This window comes from Equus asinus, chromosome 13 (genome assembly GCF_041296235.1).
Source record: "Equus asinus isolate D_3611 breed Donkey chromosome 13, EquAss-T2T_v2, whole genome shotgun sequence".
NCBI classification, from domain to species: Eukaryota; Metazoa; Chordata; class Mammalia; order Perissodactyla; family Equidae; genus Equus; species Equus asinus.
The window spans coordinates 48,517,667-48,538,646 of NC_091802.1; the positions used below are offsets into that span (position 1 = coordinate 48,517,667).

The window sequence follows — 20,980 nt, forward strand, 5'->3', positions numbered from 1 at the left end:
CTCCTTGGTGTCAGTTCACACGCTCAAGGCTCTGAGTTCGAGCTTCTGAGGACTTCTGTCTTTCTTATGAGTCAACTATGTATTTAAAAACCTTCTGAAGTGCTAGTAGTTGGATGGGTATACGTTAGCTGAGCTTATGGTGTTGCCAAATCTGGAAGTCTCTAATTCAGTGCCTACTTTTCACCCCTCTCTTTGCTAGGGGTGGCACCAGAGAGCTCTCCCACCCCTACCCAGCCTTATGGAGTTGGGGAGAGGAGAGAAGACTGCCTCTTTCTACTCTTCTGTATTTCCCAATGTGCTATAACGAGCACAAATTATTTCTCCAGTTGGGGGGTGTGTGTGAGTGTGCACGCACGTGTGTGTATAAACTTTAATTTAAAAATTAACAAAAGATGACCTATATATGAAGAAAAAAAATATATTTTAAACCAGAGCAGCTTCACGGCAGAGGGAGGCTGAGTATGAATTCCCTCCCCTCTCCCCAGGATGGCCCTCCCTGCTTCCTCCTGAGGCATAAGCCGGGCTGCCCCAGGCTTTTGCAATGTTCTATTTTTGTTTTCATTATTTAACTGTGTCCCATATACACGGCTAAGTGGAGTGCTTAGTTCCATAGCTTAATGGACAACTGACCTCCGTCTGCAAATGCCCAAGTCACACGGAGCTCAGGGGCCATTCACAGGGTCCTCAGGCGCCCTCCCCCAGTCAACTTCAGTCCGAAGCTAAGAGGGTAGGGGTGGGGCTGGGGCTACTCAGGGGAAACCCAGGACGGAGCGAGGCAGGCAGTGCCCACCAGCAGGGGAGGGCTGGGAAGAAAATGTGCAGACCTGCGGGCCGCGGCCACTGCAGCCTGCACTCAGGAGCTGAGCTGCTGGTGCGGCTGGAGAAGGGCTATCGACTTGTTTTCTCACCGCTACTGGCTTGTTTATGATTCACTGAACTCAGCTCCTGGCCAGACTGGCAGGGAGCTGTCCTGAGACCCACTCCCGGAGCACGTAGGAGTTTTAATTCTTCTTCCTCATCTTTTTTCTTCATTATTTAATTTCTAGACTTTCACAGTGATCTAAACTGTATCTTCTGACCATCTGACCCCACAAAGGTTACACACCCAGGAGGCTGGAAAACAATGGGGTGAGTCATCAGGTCAAAAGGGAGAAACCACATGACACAGGAGTGTTTGTTGATTGACTGCATTGACGTTGACCCTTAGCATGAAAGATGTTTTATCAAATGCTTTCATATTCACTTGTGACCTTACGTGGATCCTTCCATGAAGCCTAGGGAGACGTGTTATGGATGGCATGGTTCATCCTGCAAGCGGGAAAACAGGCTGAGAGAGATGAGCTGCCCAGGGAGGCTAGGGCAGGACCTGATCTTATGTCTTTGGGGGTACAGTCCTCTGCCTGTGTTCACCCCATTCTCCCCATAGAGGCTTTCCCCATGCAGACCCCAAGACAGAGCCCTGGGGGCCACTCAGCCAGGAAGCGTGGCCCCCAGGACTCGGGGCCAGGGGCACCGCGAGCTGATCCATGCTGGATCTGCCCCACCCCGGGTAGGCACAGCTGAGGCCACAGGCCAGTGCTGCTTTCTCGCTGCCTCCAAGTGCACAGCGCGCCCCTCCTGCCTGGCTCCCTTGGCTGACCTCACCCCCCTCCACAGCCCTTCCTGTCCCCAGGGCGGTGTCCCCGGGCCCCTGAGATGATGAGTGTTCCTCGTCCTCCCACAGCAACACGTTCATTAGGAGGGAGACAGACATTCCCTTCTGGAGGGAAGAGCGAGGAGTGGAGGAAATCGATAACGAGAATGATGTCTCTATATTGTACCTCCTGTGCTTTATTTCCCTCCACAGAGGCCCGACGGAGTGAAATGTTGACTGTGGTTTTGATATTAATGGATCTTGAAGCTGGGGGAAACCAGCAGTGCTCCCTTAATGGCTAGCCATCACCTGCTGGCACTCAGGTTGACAACGAGTTCTCAATCAATGTGCACAGGCCACCCATTAATGGCTCCTCTCTGCTCGCAGCTCTGGGGCCTGCTCAGTAGCGTCTGAACATGGGTCACCAGCTGGGTTGGGTGATGAGAGAGAAGGTCAAAGGAGGCAAGCAGGGCCTCTACCACAGCCCCAAGCCCATCTCTCCTGCAGAGGTAAAAACTCCAACCTGGCTTTGGCTCAAATACCTTCAAAGCTGAGCTTAAATCCAAGTGGTACAACTAGGATTATCAGCCAGTAACACTTTAGTCTGAATTTGTAGTCTTGTCCTCTATGGGGACAGTCACAACGCCTGTCTTGGGGACACGATGAGGAGTACAGGAGGTGACTCAAGCACAGGGCCCAGCCCACACCTGGCACTGTCATCAGCTGCTGTTAAAGCCAAGCTCCGGCCTTGGTCCTCCAGCCCCCCAATCTGTTTGGCATACAATTGTTTTGCCAACGGTGTGCTGTCACCTGGATGTTTCGGTTCATCCCTCAGGCCTTCCATCTTCTCATCTGGAATCTGAGCTAATACTTCCTGGTAGAGATGCTAAGATGATGAAATATGATAAAGGTGGGGCTTGGTACAGTTCCTGGCACATGGCTCTGCGCTCCCCTCAAGCTTCTGGAAGTTTCCGTGGGAGTGGGATGAGGGAAGGGCATAGGGGTGCCTGGAAATCTGTAGGAAGGTTTCAGAGGGGGGCAGCACACAGAAACAGCCGAGGGGACACAGTGCCAAGTGGGGACCAAGCACCCCCACATGCCTGCCGCTGCACTCAGAGCTGGGGACGCAGGGGGACATCAGGCCCAGCCCCTCCCCTCAGAGAACAGGGTCCAGGGTTGCTGAGTTCCCCAGAGGGCCCTGTCCTTTGTGTCCTCAGGGGGCAATCAATGCCGCCAGAGCAAAGGAAGCACCTACCTACTGCAGGTCATACTTAGGACTCTGTCCCAAGAAGTGACACAAGCCAGGGGTTCCTCCCTCACAACTGCTCTAGGTTCAGATCCCAGCTCTATCACTCAGCAGCTGTGTGACCCGGGGCAAGTCACCTCACCTCTCTGCACCTCAGCTTCTGCATCTGTAAAGGGAGGACAAAAAAAGACCCCTCTCCACTGAGCTGAGTGAGGGCCGAGCGAGTACTGCGTCTTCACCGAGTACCAGGCCCAGCACACAGGAGCCCCTCCAGGGGGCTTTGCTCTGACTGTAATTACACTGTGGCTCTATCCACACACAGCTGCGCTGGGCAGGGGCGGACACAGGAACTCCCCCAGCAGACTTTTGCATCTGAAGGTGGGGAGGAGTCCTGCCACAAATGCTACAGACTGTTGGAGCCAAAGGGCTCCAGCTACCCTACTTACAACTTCCATAGCTGGTAAGGGCTTTGCTTGGAATAAGGGCCTCAGATCTTTATTTTGTTTTGTTTTGCTTATTTTTGCTGAAGTAGACTGGCCCTGAGCTAACATCTGTGCCCATCTTCCTCTATTTCGTACGTGGGATGCTGCCACAGCACGGCTGCCAACGAGTGGTGTAGGTCTGTGCCTGGGAACTGAACCCAGGCCGCCGAAGCAGGGTGCACCGAACTTAACCACTAGGCCTCAGGGCTGGCCCCAGGGCCTCAGATATTAACCCGGGGCTAGGGCAACAAGCAGACCTGGCAGGTGATGAAAGAACGAGACTGGCATTGGGTGCCAGGGTCCCTCCTGCGCCCACTCAGTGGGTGTCTCAGGTCTGGCAGAGCAGCTGAGCCCGGCCAGGCGGGACAGCGGGGAAGAAGCTAGTGTGGGAATTCCCGCCGTGACCAGCAGCATTCCAGGCGTTTCTCTACACAACAATCCCACTCAGTCCCCACGAGGACCATGAATGCCACCTTGACATCCCCTTTCAGGGATGTTGGAACTGAGGCTCAAAGAGGGAACCTAAGTGGCCTGAGGTCAGACAGTGACAGGTGGGTGTGGGCTCTGTGCCCAGGGCTGAGACCACAAAGCTCACGGCAGCCCCACGGTACCACCTAGACAGAGGTCGTGTCCTGGGGGTCAGGCTGTGGGGTCCAGGTTATCGGGGTTAAACTCTAGGAGGCAGGTCAAGATGACTGTTCTGGCAGTAGCAAGGCCACAGGTGGTCTCAGGGTGGAGCTGGTGGTGAAGGCAGGTGAGGAGAGTGAGCAAGCTGTCCTGAGACAGAAGGCAAAGACAGACACTTTCTGTGCACAGAGTGGATCCACCTGCCTTGTCCAGGAGATGCCGTCCCCTCCAGGAAGCAGGCTCCTGACCACCTCACTGACAGGACCCCCTGAGCTCGGTCAGAGATGCATCGCGTGCCCTGGAAGGAGGAAGCTGGCCTTGGCGCTGTGCGTCTGCCAGCCCCGGGGCGCCTGGCATGCTCCTTCTGCAGAGCATGGTGAGGCTGGCCGAGCAGCCTGGGCCTCTGGGATGAAGAGCTGCAAGCAAAGGTCACCCCCGAGGAAGCAGCCCCCGATTCTGAGAGCAAGTGAGATTTATGCAGGAAGTCACCTGCCTCCAAGGGCAATGGCTGGGGGGTGTCTGCATGTATTACCCCCTGGGGAGGGCACTGCTTTTTGGCACACGAATACTTACTGCCCATGAGTGCCAGGACGGGGCCCAGCACGCTACTCAGGGAGGGCCTCTGTGTGGAGGGCAAGCCGTGCTGGGCAGTGGAGTGCCAGGTGCAGGGTCAGGAACCAGGAACAGAGTGAAGCTCCTGTGAGCCTCAAGCCTCTGACCCCGGCCTCACGCAAGCCCTGGAAGAGAAGAGGCTGGCGGTCAGGGGGCAAAGTCCCTGAGCTCAAGCTCTGGTTCTGTCACCAACCAGCTGTGTGGCCTTGGACAAGTTGCTTAACTGCTCTGCGCCCCCACGTGGGGCTCATAAAATATGGTAACCACAGTTCAAAAGTTTTCAGGAAAATAAGTCTTGGGGAGGATGTGGGGAAGTTGGAGCCTTTACGCATTGCTGGTGGAAATGTAAAATGGTGCAGCCGCTGGGAAAACAGTTCGGTGGTGCCTCACTAAGTTAAACAGGATTACTGCACGACCCAGCAATTCCGCTCCTAGGGACAGACCGAAAAGGACCGAAAACAAACAAATACTTGCCTATGAACGTTCATAGCAGCATTATTCATAATTGCCACAAGGCGGAAATAACACAGATGTCCATCAACTGACAAATGGATAAATAAAATGTGATATATCCACACAATGGGATATTATTCAGCCATAAAAAGGAACGAAGCACTGACACATGCTACGACATGGATGAACCTGGAAAACACAATGCTAAGTGAAAGAAGCCAGACACGGAAGGCCATACGTCATACGATTCCATGTATACGAAAAGTCCAAAATAGGTAAACCCATAGAGAAATCCAGAAAGCAGATTAGGGACTTGGGGAGGAGGGAATGGGGAGTGATTGCTTACTGGGGAGGTTTTCTTTTGGGGTGATGAGAATGTTCTGGAACTAGATTGGTAACGGTTGCACAACATTTGAATGTACTAGTTGCCACTAAATTGTACCTTTAAGATAGTTAAAATGTCAGATTTTACGTTATATGTATTTTACCACAATAAACCCCCCTACAGATTGCATCTATTTATATCAAAGAATATGATTCATCACAATTTAAGGAGCGCCTACCAAAAGTGTATGTACATAAGCAATTATGGGGGGAGGGGAGCCGGGGAGGAGACGAGATGGGAAGCGCTTGTCACAGAGCCGGGCACATGCTAATGGCGCAGTGAAATGCAGCCTCCCCAGGGACCCCTCATGTTGGAGAACCCCCCTCTGTTGGTCACGCCCTTTCACCCACTGCATCGCGCTGCACCCCTGCAAGGCAGGCGGGACGCGTCTGCGAGGTCTCGCTGCTGCACATGGTGGATCAAGTGATCCGCTGCCTCCCGGAGCAGCCCAAGACCCCAGGGACAGAACTGCAGAACGTGCCTTTCACGCCTGGTAACCGGCCTCTGCAAGGAGCCGCGATTAGCAGTGGCGAACACAAGCTTCGTGGGTCAGAGCAGATCAACAAAGAAACACCGGGCACTGATTTCAGTGACCAGCGGAAGCAAATGCTATTCAACAGGCAGGTAGCAAGCACCCCCTGGGCGAGCCCCTGGTCTAGTGGGGCAGGGGAAAGGAACGGAGGCTGGCAGTGCTGGGGGCAGTCAGCCGATGGAGGCGATGCCACAGAAGCACAGACAAGGGCCCATCACTGGGGAACATCGGGGAGGAGATGACACCTGAGCTGAGCCCATTACATTACCCGGTTCCTATCTGGAGAAGAGTTTTGGTTTTAAATGAAGGGAAGAAGAAGAGAATTTTGGAAAAGTCAGACCCTGTGCCCAAGGATTTGGTTATATTTTCCTTTCACAAATTCCAAGAGTCTCAGAAAGCACGTCGGGCTCCTTGGGTTCAAGTCTTGGTTCTACTACTTATGAGCTGGGTGACTTTGGGCAAGTTACCTGACCTCTCTGTGCCTCAGTTTCTTCTTCTACAAGATAGAGGTAATGACCAGGACCTCACAGATAAGGTCAGTAGAGCACTGAGCACGGGAGACCCAGAGCAGAGGTATGCGTAGGAGCTAATGCCATTATCTCCACTCCCTTTACACTTGACCGTGGCTTTGGGGCCGGGCCACCCACACGGTGCCCTACAAGGAGCCATTGGCTTCGTTCTTTCCCAGCCACAGACTTTAGCAGAACCTCTTTCGGAGGTCACCGAGAGGGTGTGATGGGCTCTGTGTCCACAGGGCCAAGAAGACAAAGCAAGCGGCTGCCATGTATTGAGCCCCTCTTGTTTGATGCTGCTTGATGTCTGTTGCCTCCCTTCCAATTTTATCATCGCACCAACCCTGCGTGGTGACTGCTCTCCCCTTCATTTTAGAATTAAGGAACTGAGGCTCACAGAGGTAAAATAACTTGCCCAAGGTCACACGGAAGGGTCGAGCTCCAGTCTGTCCACTGCCCAGTGTGGGGGACAGGGGACTAGTGACAAGAGCCTGGCTTTGTGTCCGCATGTCCATGCTTACCAGTGAGCCTGATTCCCGGTCCGCAAAACGGACATGACACTAGGTTGCATCTCACAAGGACTAGACGGCAGGAAGCTGACACAAGACTGCACGTGATAAGCACACGATCAACATTAGCTTCTGCTTTTACTTGTGCTGTCATTCTGGATGCCCCCTCTTAACGGGAGAACCACTCAGACCTGGGCTCCTGAGGGGGCTGTCCCTGGCAGGACAGCACAGGTCTGCTCATCTCAGGACCCCAGGCATGTGGGTGTCTTTCCCCCGACCTAGGCTCTCTCACCGAGTCAGGATCTTCCTTCCTGCCAGGCCATGCCCCTCGCCAAGCTGCAGAGAGAACCCCTGGCGCAGCTGTTGTACGTTTGTTTGCCTGAGAACCCCCGCTGGGAGAGCGATTCCAACACTGGCTTCTGGCAGGGATTCCTCCCTCCTCCCACCTGCGCCGGGCCGGGAGCTGGCTCCTTTCCAGGCAAGAGCAGCACCCTCCACTCAACCTCCATGCCCTGTGCCAGCTGCTGCGGCTTCGGGCCTCGGGCACGGGTCTGACTCTGTGGCACACTGTCTCCCTCCGGGAAGGGCTCCTGGATGTCCGGACTCCCGGAGCAGGATGCCTCCTGCAGCATCCCTGCTGGGCTGCGGTCCAGGCAGCCTGGGCTTGAGCTCCGGGGAGGTGGGGAGCCCCCCGGTGGATGACAACACCAAGTGAGCACACCAGGGCTACTCCTTTGCCACTTATCAACCACATGATTTTAGGCAAGTTACTTTATGTCTCTGAGCCTTGGTTTCCTCATCTGTAAAGTGGGGATAATGCTGCCCAAGACCATTGTGAGGATTTAATGAAATAGAGCAGTAAGTGCCAGGGATAAACCAGATGCCACCGAAGTGGTGGAAGCTATTGCTAGCTACCATCTTCTGGAAATGTCCCTACATCAGCCTCTTTCCATTTGCCTGACTTGTGGGACTGAAGACAGTACTTTGGAAAATACTCTACCCGCTGTTGGGTCCTCTCCTTGCCCTGTGGCTTGTCTGTTCGCCCAGGGCCCCTGCCCTTCTCCAAGCACTGCCCTCTCTGCCCCAGAGAGGTCGCTATAGCGACACACAGCTGACTGGTCCAGAGGTGGCCACCTGACCTAAGTGGGCCCAATCAGACTCCTCCTGGGGCACTCAGGCTCTTTTTAAGGTCAAACCTGTGGCCTGGGGCTCCGGTGGCCCGTGGTCTGCAGAGGACACAACCAGGGGGCCCTGGGCCTGGAGGGGCTCTGAGAACCCTGGGTGCTGCCCCCTCGCCAGCTCCTGATGCCAGGTTCTGGGCACTGCAAGGCCCATCCTTGGGCTCCGACATGCCTGAGGCCTCTCTAATCAATTCCTCCTTCAGCTCCAGCTACTCTGAGCAGAAGGAGCTCCCAGGTTTCGGCCCCTGAGAGACGTGGGTTCAAATCTCAGCTCAGCTAGTTATTCACTGGGTGACCGTGGGCAGTTTCTCAGTCTCTCTGAAACTCGGGTTTCTTTTATTTGCAACCGAAAAAATCCAAAACAAACAAAAACACCCACCAGAAAACCCTCCCAACCACATGATTATTATCTCCATTTTACCAGTGCGGAACGCTGACAGAGAGCAGGCAACTTGGTCAGGGTCCCTCGGCAGTGACGGGGAGCCATCTCACGCCCCGCTGGCTGCGGTGGTAAGCCACTCCCCGACCCCTGGAATCACTTTCATATTTCACAGCTGTCCTCTCTAGACCACCAGCTTAACCCACCTGGCAATGGGGAGCGGGCATGGCAGGCGGTGGCAGTGGGGTGGGGGGTCAGGGGCATAGAGGGCCCCCCTAAAGCACACCAGGGAAGTGTCGCCCTCTCCTGGCCTTTGCTTTTTGAGTAGAGACAGCCTCTGATTGCTCTGCATCCCTCCACAGCTCCTGCCGCTTAACAGTGTCTGTGTCCAGGTTTATCCTCAGAGTCACGGCCCCACTGAGCTCCAGAGCTGGGAGGCCTTCAGGGGTTGTGGCTGGAAGCTTCTGGAGGGAGTGGCTGTTTTATTCTCTGAAGCATCCCTGACCCCTTGCACACAGCAGGTGTTCCAGAACACGTATGGAGAAAACGAATCCTCTCTCCCATCTTACTCTTTAACAGATGGGAACTAGCAGCCCAGAGAGGAGTGGGGACTTGCCTAAGGCCACACAGTAAGAGTAACTGGACTCGAACCCTGGTCTCCTGACGCCCATCCCCAGCCTAGGGCTCTACCTGCTTCAGCCCCCGACAAGACTCGTGGGCAGGAAGCAATGCTGCTGTTCTCCGCGACTCTGCTGACTTGAGCAGCTGGGAGACAGCTGGGCAGGATGCTCCTCCGGGCAGCTGCAGAAAAGGCTGGCCACACACTGGCCATGGTCTCCAGGGGCATCAAAGATTCCAGCAGTGGGGTGCGGGGTGCACTCATGGATGAGAACTGCCCAGCAAAGTCAGAGGACCTCAGACACCCCAGCATCCCCAGAAACCACAGACCAGGGGAGGACCGAGCCACCTCTGATAGCCACTTGCCCAGGTACGAAACAGGACACAGCCACACACTGCAGGGCAGACACACATGCCTCCTGAGAGGGGCCTCACACCCCCCAGAGCACACACCGACACACCCTGCCCCCCACGGACTCCCGGTGGGGTCTCCCCACCCCTGCAGTCCGTCCCCAGGGAAGACATCCCTGCATGTGGAGGGGGAAAGACCTTTGACAGTGGCCATTAAGTGGGAGGCCTTCTGTGGACACCATAGTGTTTCTCTTTTCTCAATCATCTGGAGTGATTTTTAAACTCACTTTTCCAGTTAGGAACCTATTTCTGACATGTGTCACTTGAAAAGCAAGAACCTGCTAATGGGTTAATTGAGAGCCTCTCACTTAGAGTCTTAGGGGTTCTGGGGTCCCAGAGTCTTGAGAACAGACACTATGTCAGCTGCCCTAGTCCCCGCCCAAGCTCACAGCGGATCTGTGGCTTCAGTTCAGCTGAGCTCCCAGGAGAAGCCAGGCCAGCCAGCATCCTTGGAGGAACCGGGCGAGCTTGGCCCCGAAGGGCCTGGGAGACGGTGACCAGGAAAGGGTGGTTCCTCCTCAGCTCTGGGAGAGGAAGAGGGAGACGGAGGGCGAGAGGAGCATTTAGCTTCCCTTGACCTCCCGAGAGGCTGGCCTTGACCTCACCAGATGGCGTTGCTGCAGCTCAGCGAACAGACGCACAAATCCAGAACAAGAGCCCGTGGCTGGGAGAGATGGAGGGAGCTGCCTGCCCTCTGGCTTCTTGCTGGCACGTGGGCACAGAGAGGGAGGGAGCACGAGAGATGGCACAGGCAGCACGAGGGGACGAAGGACAAGACACCACTCCTGACAAAAACGCCACAAAACCGAGGCTCAGAGAGATCTGTGATTAGTCCAAGGCCACACAGAGTGAGTAAGTGACTGAGCTGGGATTTGGACTCACTTCTGCGTGGGTGTAAGATAATACAGAGCGTGGACTTCTCAAGTTCATGTCCCAGTTGTACCGTCTAAGTCACTTAACCCTCCTGGGCCTTGGAACACGAGGTAAGGAAATACCACCTTACAGGACTACTGTGAATATGCGTGGGAAACCACTTGGCATGGTGTCTGCCCCCAGCAGGTAGTGAGCGCTCCCTGGTGCTCCTTTAAACCCAGCGAGGCAGCTGAAGTCCTGACAGTGGCCTCGAGGCCCTGCCCCCACCCAGCCACTGCCGGTCCTCCTTGTTCCTTAACTTTCTCTTCCCGCTGCCTGGAAGCCCTTCCCAGATCTCTGCTGGCTCCCTCCCTCCCTCCAGCCTCTGCTCAAATGTCACAGGCCAGGGAGGCCTTTTCTGAGCCCCCTTTGAAAATGGCAACCCCCACCGCCACCCCAACTCTCTAAACCTCCAACCCTGCCTTGTCTTTCTAGCATTTTCGCCGTGCAGCCTATTATATATTTTCCTCTTTTAGCATATTTACTGTTCTCTCCCTCTTTAGAATGCTTGCTCCTAAGGGAACAGGATTGAATTTCGTTTCTTTTGTTCACAGCTGTGTCCCCAGTGGTTCTCAACAGTGGGTGACTTGGCCCTCTGGGGACATTGGGCTATGTCTGGAGACATTTTTGGCTGTCATAATGGAGGAGGGACGCTACTGGCCTTTACTAGGGAGAGGCCAGGGATGCTGCTAAACATCATACAATGCACGGGACAGCCCCTCCCCCAAAGAATAATCTGGTCCCAAATGCCACCAGTGCCACAGTTGTGTCCCCATTATTTACAACAATAGCCAGCATGTACACAGAAGGTGCTCCCTAAATGATTGTGATGAAGAATGAAAAGCTGCGATCACCACTGTCGTCATCATTAGTATTATTTAGGAACAGACACAGTTGAGAACAATCTTTGAACATGGTTATCAAAACTAGTATAATGTTCTACGTCAATGATGTCTCAATAATAAAGGAAAAAGAATGTCATTTGGAGTTCACGGCCAACAGGTCATATGGGTGACCCCTAACTTCTCTCTGGTCTGAGGTCTGCCCAAGCAGCGCCCAGAATGGGCTGCAAACTGCTCACTGCTGGGCCATCACGAGCCAGGACCGGTCCATGTTTCAGGCCCTCTGAGAGCTGGCGTGATGCCAGCCTGCCCCTCCACACAGCCAGCCTGTCCCTGGGCCCCCTCGGCAGGGGATCAGTTCTCACCCCAGAGCCCCCCAACACTTGCCCCTACCCTGGAAAACTCAGGACTTCGTGCCCAGCTGGGCAAGGAACCATGTCCCCCAGCCTTTTAGGGTCATCCCACCAAGCCCCGCAGCCAGGAGACTCACAGGTCTGAGCGAATTATGCTGCTCTTGCTCTTTTCCAGAAAGGGCCATAGGAGGGATGGGGGATGTTGAGGGAGGCACAGGTGTTGGAACCCGCCCTTGCCGAGCTCAGCCGTGGCCTTTTGCTGACCTAACAAATTACGACTGACAGTTTGAAACAGCCAGAGCGACCAGCCCAGGCTCTCCACATGCAGGGAACACCGCCTATAGAATACATTAACACCGTGTGGCCATGCTCCAAGGGGAGGGAGAGCAGTGTGAAAAGGAAGGATGCTTTGGCATCAGGCCTATTTCACCTCTGGAACCGGCTGCCGGGGCTTCGCCCCAGCCAGGGGACTGAGTCCTCTATCTATCACCTGCCCGCTCAGCAGGCCGCCACCCCCAGTCTCACAGAGAAATCCCACTTGAGGCTCACAACTTCCCCTGCCTGCTCTCGCCCCATCTCCCCAGCCCTTCTCTGCAGAACCCCGAGGCTGGCAGAGTACCCTCTCCCCTCCCCCTCTCTCCCCACCTGCTCTTTCCTCCCCTCTCTTCTTCTGTCTTCTCCCTCTCCCCTCGCACACAGGTCCTGAAAGCTTTTAAACTAGTCATTGATGCTAATGTTTACTAGCTGGCATAACTGGGTACTAGGCCATGAGCCAAAGGAATGAGTCTCTAACGGTGGAATATTAGGCAGCAGACAGCTAGGTTTGGGGGACTGGGATGATATTTGGCGAGCAGGGGTTTTCCTGGTGTCCCTGAAGTCATATGTAGCTGGCCCCCATTCTGCCAGGGAGTAAGGCTGACACCAAACCCAGGATGAAATGAAAGAGCAGGCGCATGCCCAGTGATGACCTGGGACCGAGCCAGGAGGCTGTGTGGGCAGGCCCAGCACATGGCTAGAAGCCTGAGGCAGAAGCGCCAGCTCCCCCAGAGGCAGCGCTTGGTGGACACTGGGTTCCAACTCCTCCATCCCCACTTTCTGGGAATCTGAGCTCGATCTGTGAGCTACTTTGTTAAAAAAAACTCACACCACTCCCCGGCCCTAAGGAAGGCAGGAGGGATCCGAACTGCACGGTCACTCCCCTCGAGTCCAGAGTCCAGTGTCTGAGAGTCAGGCTGGGGGCAGGAGGAAGCAGAGACAGCCAACCCTGAACACCTCCACTGATGTGTGTCCTTGCTTTACACAACACCCCCAGCCCCACTCTACAGATGGGAAAACTGAGCCTCCAAGCTGTTCTGTGACTTGGCCAATGTCGCATTGTTAATCAATGACCCAGCAGGGGTTGGCGCCCATGTTGTCCACCACGACACAGGGCCCACCTCCGCCAGCCAAGTGTGAACAATTTGGCTAACCTCCCCCCGTTTCCTCCCCTCACCCTAGCCCCAAGTCATGGAACCCCAAAGCACAGCCTGAGAACGGCCGAGCTCTCACAGCCTGCTGCCGGCCGGCAGGGCCGTGGGTGCAGCCCACCAGGACTCCAGGCTTCTTACAAACTGGACATGTGTGGACAGGGCAGCCTTGGCTCCACCCCGCCCCTCGGGAGGGAGGCAGAAGTCTGGGGCGGGGTGTCTCAAGCACAGCTACAAATTTCACCCTCTCTAGGCACCTGGGGACCTGGTCCTCAGACGGGATGCCCCCTCTACCTCTAGCTGCCAAATGAGCAGAGAAGCGGGGCATAGCTACGGCTTCTCAGGCCAGCAGGAGACTCCGGGAGTGGGGGCTGCTGTGGTGTCAGCAGAAAGGTGCAACCAACCTGTCACCAAGATGCCTGTGGTCCTGAGATGTCCTGAAACCAGGATATCACATCCAGGACAAAGTCCCCCCACCCTCACCCCCAGTGTAATCCAGGCTGTTAATCCATCAAACCCTGGGGTCTGTGAGACGAAGGAGTGGGCCAGGGGTGGCCCGGACGGGAGATCCCATCTTGGGTTCCCTGGGATGGCTATAGAGCAAGAGCCAGCACTGGTGACAGCTGGAGAGTGACATCTGTCAAACAGGCTCCCACTTGGGGACTCTGTCCTGGGTCTTATCCAATTGCCGATAATCCAGTGCAAAGTGGGCGAATCTCTTCCCTTCTCTGAACAAGAGCTCGCTCAGCCATATGAGGGGACACTGATATGCCCGGTAGGTTCTACCGGGCAGACGAGAGCACATGGCCCCAGTTCTGTGAGTGGGCACCGTGGTCAGCAGAGGAGGGGTGAATATGAGCCTCTTTCCTCCCCAGCCAGGTTCCCGGGGAATTCTCTTGAGTACCTTTCAGTCCCAGGATGTGATCATTTGACTTCACTTAAAATTTTCTAACAAACTGCATCTTCATCAACTGCCAAATCAGGATGAAGGTAAAGAGACAGACCAAGTAATTAAAATGAAGGGCTCTGGAGTGATGGGGGAAATTTTTTGGTGTGCCCGGGGGGTTGCTGTCTCACATTCAGCATCTTGCTGCGGGTCCCCTATCGCCGCCAGCCCCTTCTCCCCTGCGTGTCCATCTCTGCTCCGCGGCACCTGGCAGGGACCCAGCCAGATCTGGCATCCTCGCCGTCCCCCGCGGCCAGGCGGGAGGAGTCCCGGGGCAGGCGGACAGGCGTATCCCAAAGACTGTGATAAGTGAGGAATTCGACCCGCGTACACGGACAGCCCAGCTCAACAGGTGGTGGTGGGCTTTCCCTCCCGCATTATCCGGATAATTTCTGGCAGCCCATTCAAGTCCGTCGTGGGAGTCTGCCCCCCGCTTTGGAGCGGGCAACATGAACTGACCAGCAGCGTCCGCAAAGAGGGGCGTCAGCATCTCCCGAGCACTTGCCCGAGACCCTCCCCATCCCCCCCCCCCAAGCTGCCTCTTCCTTCCCCGCGCCGGACCAGGATGGCGCACGCAGCGGGCAATGTGGCCACTGCCCCGGCTGCGCGATCGTGGGGGGCAGCCCGGCGCGGCAGCCCGGGCTCCAGCGGGAGATCGTCCCCCACCCAGGAGGGGCGAGCCGGTCTCTCCGGTCTTCCCGGCTCTTACCTCGCTGAGCAGCCGCAGCCCCGACCTGCTCGAACGTCGCTCGCCCACTCGGCGCGCGGGGCGGCAGGCTCCGCACGAGGCTCCCCGGGTGCCCGCCCCGTCGCGTCCGGCCGACCCGCTCCGCGCCCCTGCCCGTGGCCGCCGCAGCCGCTCCAGCCCCGAACTCCAGAGGGAGGGGCAAGCGGGGGGCGGGGCCGCGGGCGGGGCCTCCCCGCCCCCGCGCGGCGCGCCGACGGCGGGCTTTGGGACCCTGCGGCCGCTGGGTTCCTCCCCGGGAGGCGAGCCCATCTCGGGGAAGCCCCCTCGGGGGGCGTGCAGGTGGAAAGCCGGGCGTTGGCGGGGGGGGGGGGAGGGGGGGCTTTCGGAGGCCCTGGAGGGCTTGGCTGAGACCTCCCTGCCTTGGGTCAGACTTACCTGCAAATTCCAGCTGATGTTGCTGTTGCGGCTTAATAATAATAATACCAGCAACGACCAACCACGCAAGGACAACGCCAGCTAGTATTCACAGACCACAACCTGTGCACCAGGCGCTGTTCAGAGCGCTTTGCATGTATGAAGTCATTTAACCCTCACAACGATCCCATTTTACAGATGAAAAATCGGAGGCTCAGAGTGACGACGTGATATGCCTGAGGACGCAGAAGTGGAAAATGGCAGAGCCGGGATTGCAGCTCGGGTCTGTCTGGCTCCCGGATCTGCGCTTTTTTTCCCCCATAGGGAAGATTCGCTCTGAGCTATTATCATTGGCCAATTGTCCTCTTTTTGCTTGAGGAAGATTGGCCCTGAGCTAACATCTGTGCCAACCTTCCTCTATTTTGTATGTGGGACACCACCACAACGTGGCTTGTGTAGGTCCATGCTGGGGATCTGAGCCTAGAACCCCTGGCGGCCAAAGCAGAGCCGGTGAACTTAATCCCTAGGCCACATGGCCGACCTGCCTCTGTGCTTTTAAAGCCTCGATCTGCTTTCTTTCTGCATGGCATTAAGCAAATTGTTCGTCCATCTAAACTATAAAATGGAAATATGTGTGCAATAAATGATAGCAACTAAGATTTTAAATTTCCTCTGTCTTCAGTTTGTCTCCTTTATTCTCTGAGCCCTGGATACCCAGTAAGTGCTCAATAAATATTTGTGAGTCAGTGACTAATCTGAAGGCTGCAGCTGGAGTCAGGGTGGCCTGTCCAGCCAGGTTGGAGGTGGAACCCAATGGGCAGCTCTTTCTGGCCTGAATACTTGCCCATCCTCCTTTCTCTCTAACGGCCCCCTGACCCCGACCCTAGCCCAGCATGCTTGTGTGGCTTGCTGTGGACCAGCAGCTTCTGTCCTCTGCTGTGAGCCGGGAGGGCTGCCCTGCTAGGATGAGCCTACAGGACGGAAGCTGGCCGCCAGGCCGTGGGAGCCTGCACTAGACTGTCTCTGAAGTCCCTGCAGACCAGGACGTGCTCGAAGACCTGGAGGATGCAGATGTTTGGGGGCAGAAGTAGGTTGCCAAATAATGCGACGTCAGCGATGAGCACATTTGTTGAAAACCGTAATGCAGCAGCCCCCGGCAGAAGCCGCTGCGCCGCTAAGACCTCCTGACCTGGGCCTCACGGGAGAACGTTGTCACGTGTGAACGGGGCTGTGTAGAGTTGGAACAGCTGAGGTTTTTGGAAAGGGTACAGGAGGTTTCTATTCACAGCATTTAAGCTTATAAAATTCCCAGCTTTCTCTCTCTTCTCCTACCTTACCCAGGAATGCTCCTCCCCACTTCCCAGGATTCCCTGATGGAGAGGCTGCTTACCCCTTTGATGGGTGTTCACAACTCTCACCTGGGATGGACTCCCACATCTGTCAAACTCTCAACCCTCAGCATCTTCCCACTGTGCTAGTTCCTTCTGCCTGGCTTGCTCTCTTCTCTGCTTGGAAAACTCTTATAAATCCTTCAAGCCTTACTCATTCGCTGCCTCTGACCCGATAACGAATTTCTCCCTCTCTCATCCGGGCCCAGGAGCCTCTGTCTGGCTCTCACCAGTATAGCAACGGGGAGTTTCCTGTCAGTCTCCCCAGCTGCTGTGAGCTCCTTAAGGCAGAAGGCCTGGCACACAGTAGGTGCAGAGTTCGTAGTTGCTGAAGGATCGAATGTGAGCAGGATGCATTTCCCCAAGGCTAGAGCTGTCAAATCAAGGGGAAACCCACCAGGCATACCACCGGCAGAGCTGGATCAGCCATGTGAAAAGAGGAAAAGTGAGCATGGCAGCCAGGACCTGTGCCTTTCTCAAGGTCTGCGTGTGATGTTCCCAGCAAAGGCCACAGAGGTTGCCCTGCGACCTGTGTCCTGCAGGGTCACCTCTGCTGGGCAGCAGTCATGTCTTCAGACAACTGGAGAGTATGTTGGGGGAAGGTAAGCCGACTGCCCGAGGGTGGGGGAGGCTGAGGCAGTGGCTGTCCTCCCTCGTAAGTTGACTGAGGCATGTTAGAATGTCCACTTGCTCCTCAAATTGGTCCTCTCTTTGATCTGTGTGACACTGCTCTCCAGGTCATCTTGCAGTGCCCATGGTGAAGTGACAGACCCATTGCCTGCAGAAGGCACCCTTTGAAAGAAAAACCAGCTTCCAGGGATGCTCACAGCCTCCTCTTAGTCATTCTGCCTGAGGCAAGTGGGGAGGCCTCACAAGGTGGGTGGCTGAGAGAAAAGGGATTCCGATTAGAGGAAATGGGGTCTTCAACCTGATTGGGCCCCTAACTAGCTGTGTGACCTTGGACAAGTTACTTGACCTCTCTGAGTTTCTCTTTACTTCTCTATAACCTGGGCTGACTTCTTGGGTATGTGACTTATGCTGTCACACAGAACCTCCTCTTAGAGAGGCTCTGTGCTTGGTTTAATGATCTGCTTTTGCCATCTTAAATTCTTAATCATTTTTGAACCTTTTCATTTTGCACTGAATCCCACAAATTATGTGGCTGGTGCTGGTGATAACACGCACCTCACTGGGTTACTGTGACACTTTGCTGAGATCTTGTTTGCACAAACATCTAACACATGGGCTCTTGACAGAAGTGAGCTTCCGTTTCTCTCACCTGGTCTTCAAGATGAATAGAAGGTCAGCAGGCAGATGGAAGGCATGGGAGGGGGGTTTCAGGTGGGGGGCAAAGGTCAGAGAATATGAAATTACATTCTGGGAAGAGCAAATGGCCCGGGCTGTGGGTGGAGAGTAGAGGAAGGTAAAACTGAAGAGATGCATGGGGCCAGAGGGAAAGGCCTTCTGCTTCTTTAAAGGCATCTGGATCTCAGGCCTGGAGGCCTGAAGGCGAGGCAGGTGGCACTGAACGCCAGCATCCTTAGCCTGCAGTTCCTGGCGGAGGGCTTTCCATAACGAGACAGGTAGTGGATGGCGTGGGCACAAGCCCTGCTTGGAGGCTGCCAATATGGGTATTTGAAACGTTCGCTGTAGACACAGTGGGAAAATGCTGTAGGTGTCAAAGCCAGCAGCTGTGCTGGGGGACCTGGGGACACTGGGCCAGATGAATAATGGAACAGCCCTTCCTCCCCGGGTCTCTTTTTCTATCCTTTCAATAATTCATGCATTCTGCCTCGGTTGAGGAGTTTCATAAAACCTCAGCTTTTTCTGAATCCTGGGCCAATCAGAGCAAATCTAACGGCTTTGTGCATTAGGTCTTAATTAGAGACGTACAGACGCGTGAGCACATTCAGCCTTGCAAATATGCCTTGTGTTCATGTCAAGGAAAATGCCTGGTTATGTCTCAGAGGAGGAAGGGTCCAGCCAGGCCCCTTGGAGGTGGACGTGGGGGCTGGCTGCCCTGGAGGGACACATGACGTGTACCCCACAGTAGGAGACTGTGTTTTTTGGTGATCAGTGCCCTCCCTGTGGAAGAAGTTTCCCTCATTGGCCCCTCGAAGTCAGGCTTGTCCAGAGGACCAGCTTTGGCCAATGAAATATGAGCAGAAGTGACATGTGTCACTTCCAGATGGACGCCTAGGAGCCACTGAGTGCTTTGCCATCCTACTTCCCCTGGCTTTGGGACTGTGGAGACATGAGTCAAGATGCAGCTTCTGTCACTCTGCATCTCCAAGTGATTACAAGGAGTAGAACTTCCTTGCTGACCTCTGACAGACACATAGCAGATGCAAAAACAAAAAGTTGGTTGAGTGAAGCCACTAAACTTGGAGGGTCTTTTGTTACTGCTATAGAATGCAGTCGACCCTGATTCAGCCCTCCTTCCCTTCCTTACAGCTTCTAGGACACCCGGACTCACTCATTTAGAAGCATATGGGCTACACTCTCAGTGCAGTGAGGAGATGGGCTGGGGACCCCTAAACTCCAGGTCTAGGTGGTCATCAACACTGAGGGAGGGATGAGCAGTAACAGATAGATGAAGGCAGCTTCGATGGTGTTGGGATGGAGGCAATCAGAGGTTCTCAACAGATCCAGATGAAGTTTGAAATGGGCATGACCTCAAGACATGTGGGGTGTGTATATGTGTGTGTGTCAGGGGGTCAGGAGGGAGGGAAGAGGGCCCAGTGAAGACTTCGGGGCCACGGGCAGAACTGGGCAAGGCCAGAGCAGAGAGAACTGAGCTCAATATAGAGTTGCCCCGATGGAGGGTTGGCTAATAACAATAATATCTAATATCAATTACATGCCACCCCCTGCTAAGTGCTTTCCCTGTGCTAACACATTTGGTTCTCACAAGGACCCTATGAGCTAGGATGTTACTAGCCCCTATTTCCAGATGAGGAACTGGAGACTTAAAGAAGTAATTTGCCCTAGAAATGGCCAAATTATAGTGCTCAAGGGAGAATGGCGTGTTCAGGCCCCATGCTCGTTGGCACCACTCACACCGGGAGTGGGCACAGCAGCCAGAACCTTTAGGCTGGCTGTCAGGGCCTAGGCACGCAGGATCTGGTCTCAGCAGAGCAGCCAGGGAGCTGCTGGGGGCCACACATTCAGATGACTGGGCAGACAGGGAAGGCTCCAGTGACAGGGTCACTGGCCACAGGTATTCAGGGCTCGAGGAATACTGGGGTTCAAGAAAAAAGACCGATTCTCTGTTCTTCCTCAAGGGGGAGGCTGGGTCACCAAATAGTGCTTCCTCTAGCAGGTTGGTGGGGACCGAGAAGGGGGCTGTGCCAAACCTCCAGGTGGGCTGCTTATCCACCTGCTCTTCCTTCCCCGCGGATTCAGTCCTGTGGGTTCGCCTCTCTCCCTCCTGGAGTTGACTTTGCTGATGGGAGAGGGGTCGACAGAGACACTGGCTCTGTCTCACCCCTCCCCCACTCATTCAGACCTCTCTACGCCCCTTCTTGTTCCATCTCAGTTCAGTCTGAGCTGTTTTCCATGCCCCCAGCTAGCACCCCTCTCCTGCCCACAGCCACTAAGTGTGTTTTCAGGGCTCCATATGTGGCTTGCTAAGAACTGATTTCTTTTCTTCAATTAGAATGTGCTCTCTCCTCCTTTTGATGCAGTGGACTGTGAAACCGGGGAGTGTTCAAACAGCCGTTCATGTCCCCGCCGGGTGACCGAGCAGCCGCTTGTACGCCCAACTGGCCTTTCTCCAAGCTACCCTCCCTGTCCCCTAAGACCAGCTGTTCAGCCTCTGCTCTCATAATTTGTCCCCTTGGCAACTAGATTATTGCTTATACAACAGTTCCAAGAGCAGGGGAGCCCATCGATAAAATGAAGGCTCCTCTGCATTGTGACCGCTGAGAAAGTTGCAGGGTGTCAAAGGAAATGACATTGAAATGAAGGCCCTGGATGGGGCTGCATACAGCAGGGATAGGGAAGAAAGAGATGTTGGCGGGACAACAAGGTCTGAAGGTGGCCCGGGAAGATGGTCCTCAAACAGGTCAGCACCTGGACAGCTCCCTGTAGAGCTTAGGAATGCGGGAGCAGGGGATCTTTGCAAAAGGTGATTACAGCCTCATAGCCTTAGACTTTTCCTTGTTCTCTACTAAACCCTATAAAAATTCTCCGCTTGGTGACTTGTGCCTTTAGGCCTCAGGGAGACATCAATCTCATCTGATAAGTTAATCCATGCCACCATTAGCATGAATTCACAGGGGCTAAGGTGTAAATAGGTCAGGGGGCATATGCACAGTTCCTTAGAGAACTTCCAGAGGTTCCACCCATGAGGAGAGTGACCTGTGGCTGTAAGCCCAGCAAGTTTGTTC

The 20,980-nt window shown here is 54.9% G+C and overlaps 1 protein-coding gene across 2 annotated transcripts in view; it reads right to left on the reverse strand.

The window, feature by feature from the left end:
- CACNG5 (calcium voltage-gated channel auxiliary subunit gamma 5) overlaps positions 1-14,994 on the reverse strand; it is a 44,969-nt gene extending 29,975 nt beyond the window's left edge. The window contains exon 1 of one of the 2 annotated variants that reach the window (XM_044745785.2): positions 14,809-14,994. The gene's annotated coding sequence lies outside the window, so the exon portion shown is untranslated. The remainder of the gene's footprint in view (positions 1-14,808) is intronic. The other variant, XM_044745784.2, reaches the window with a different exon arrangement.
- Between the last annotated feature and the right edge of the window lie 5,986 nt (positions 14,995-20,980).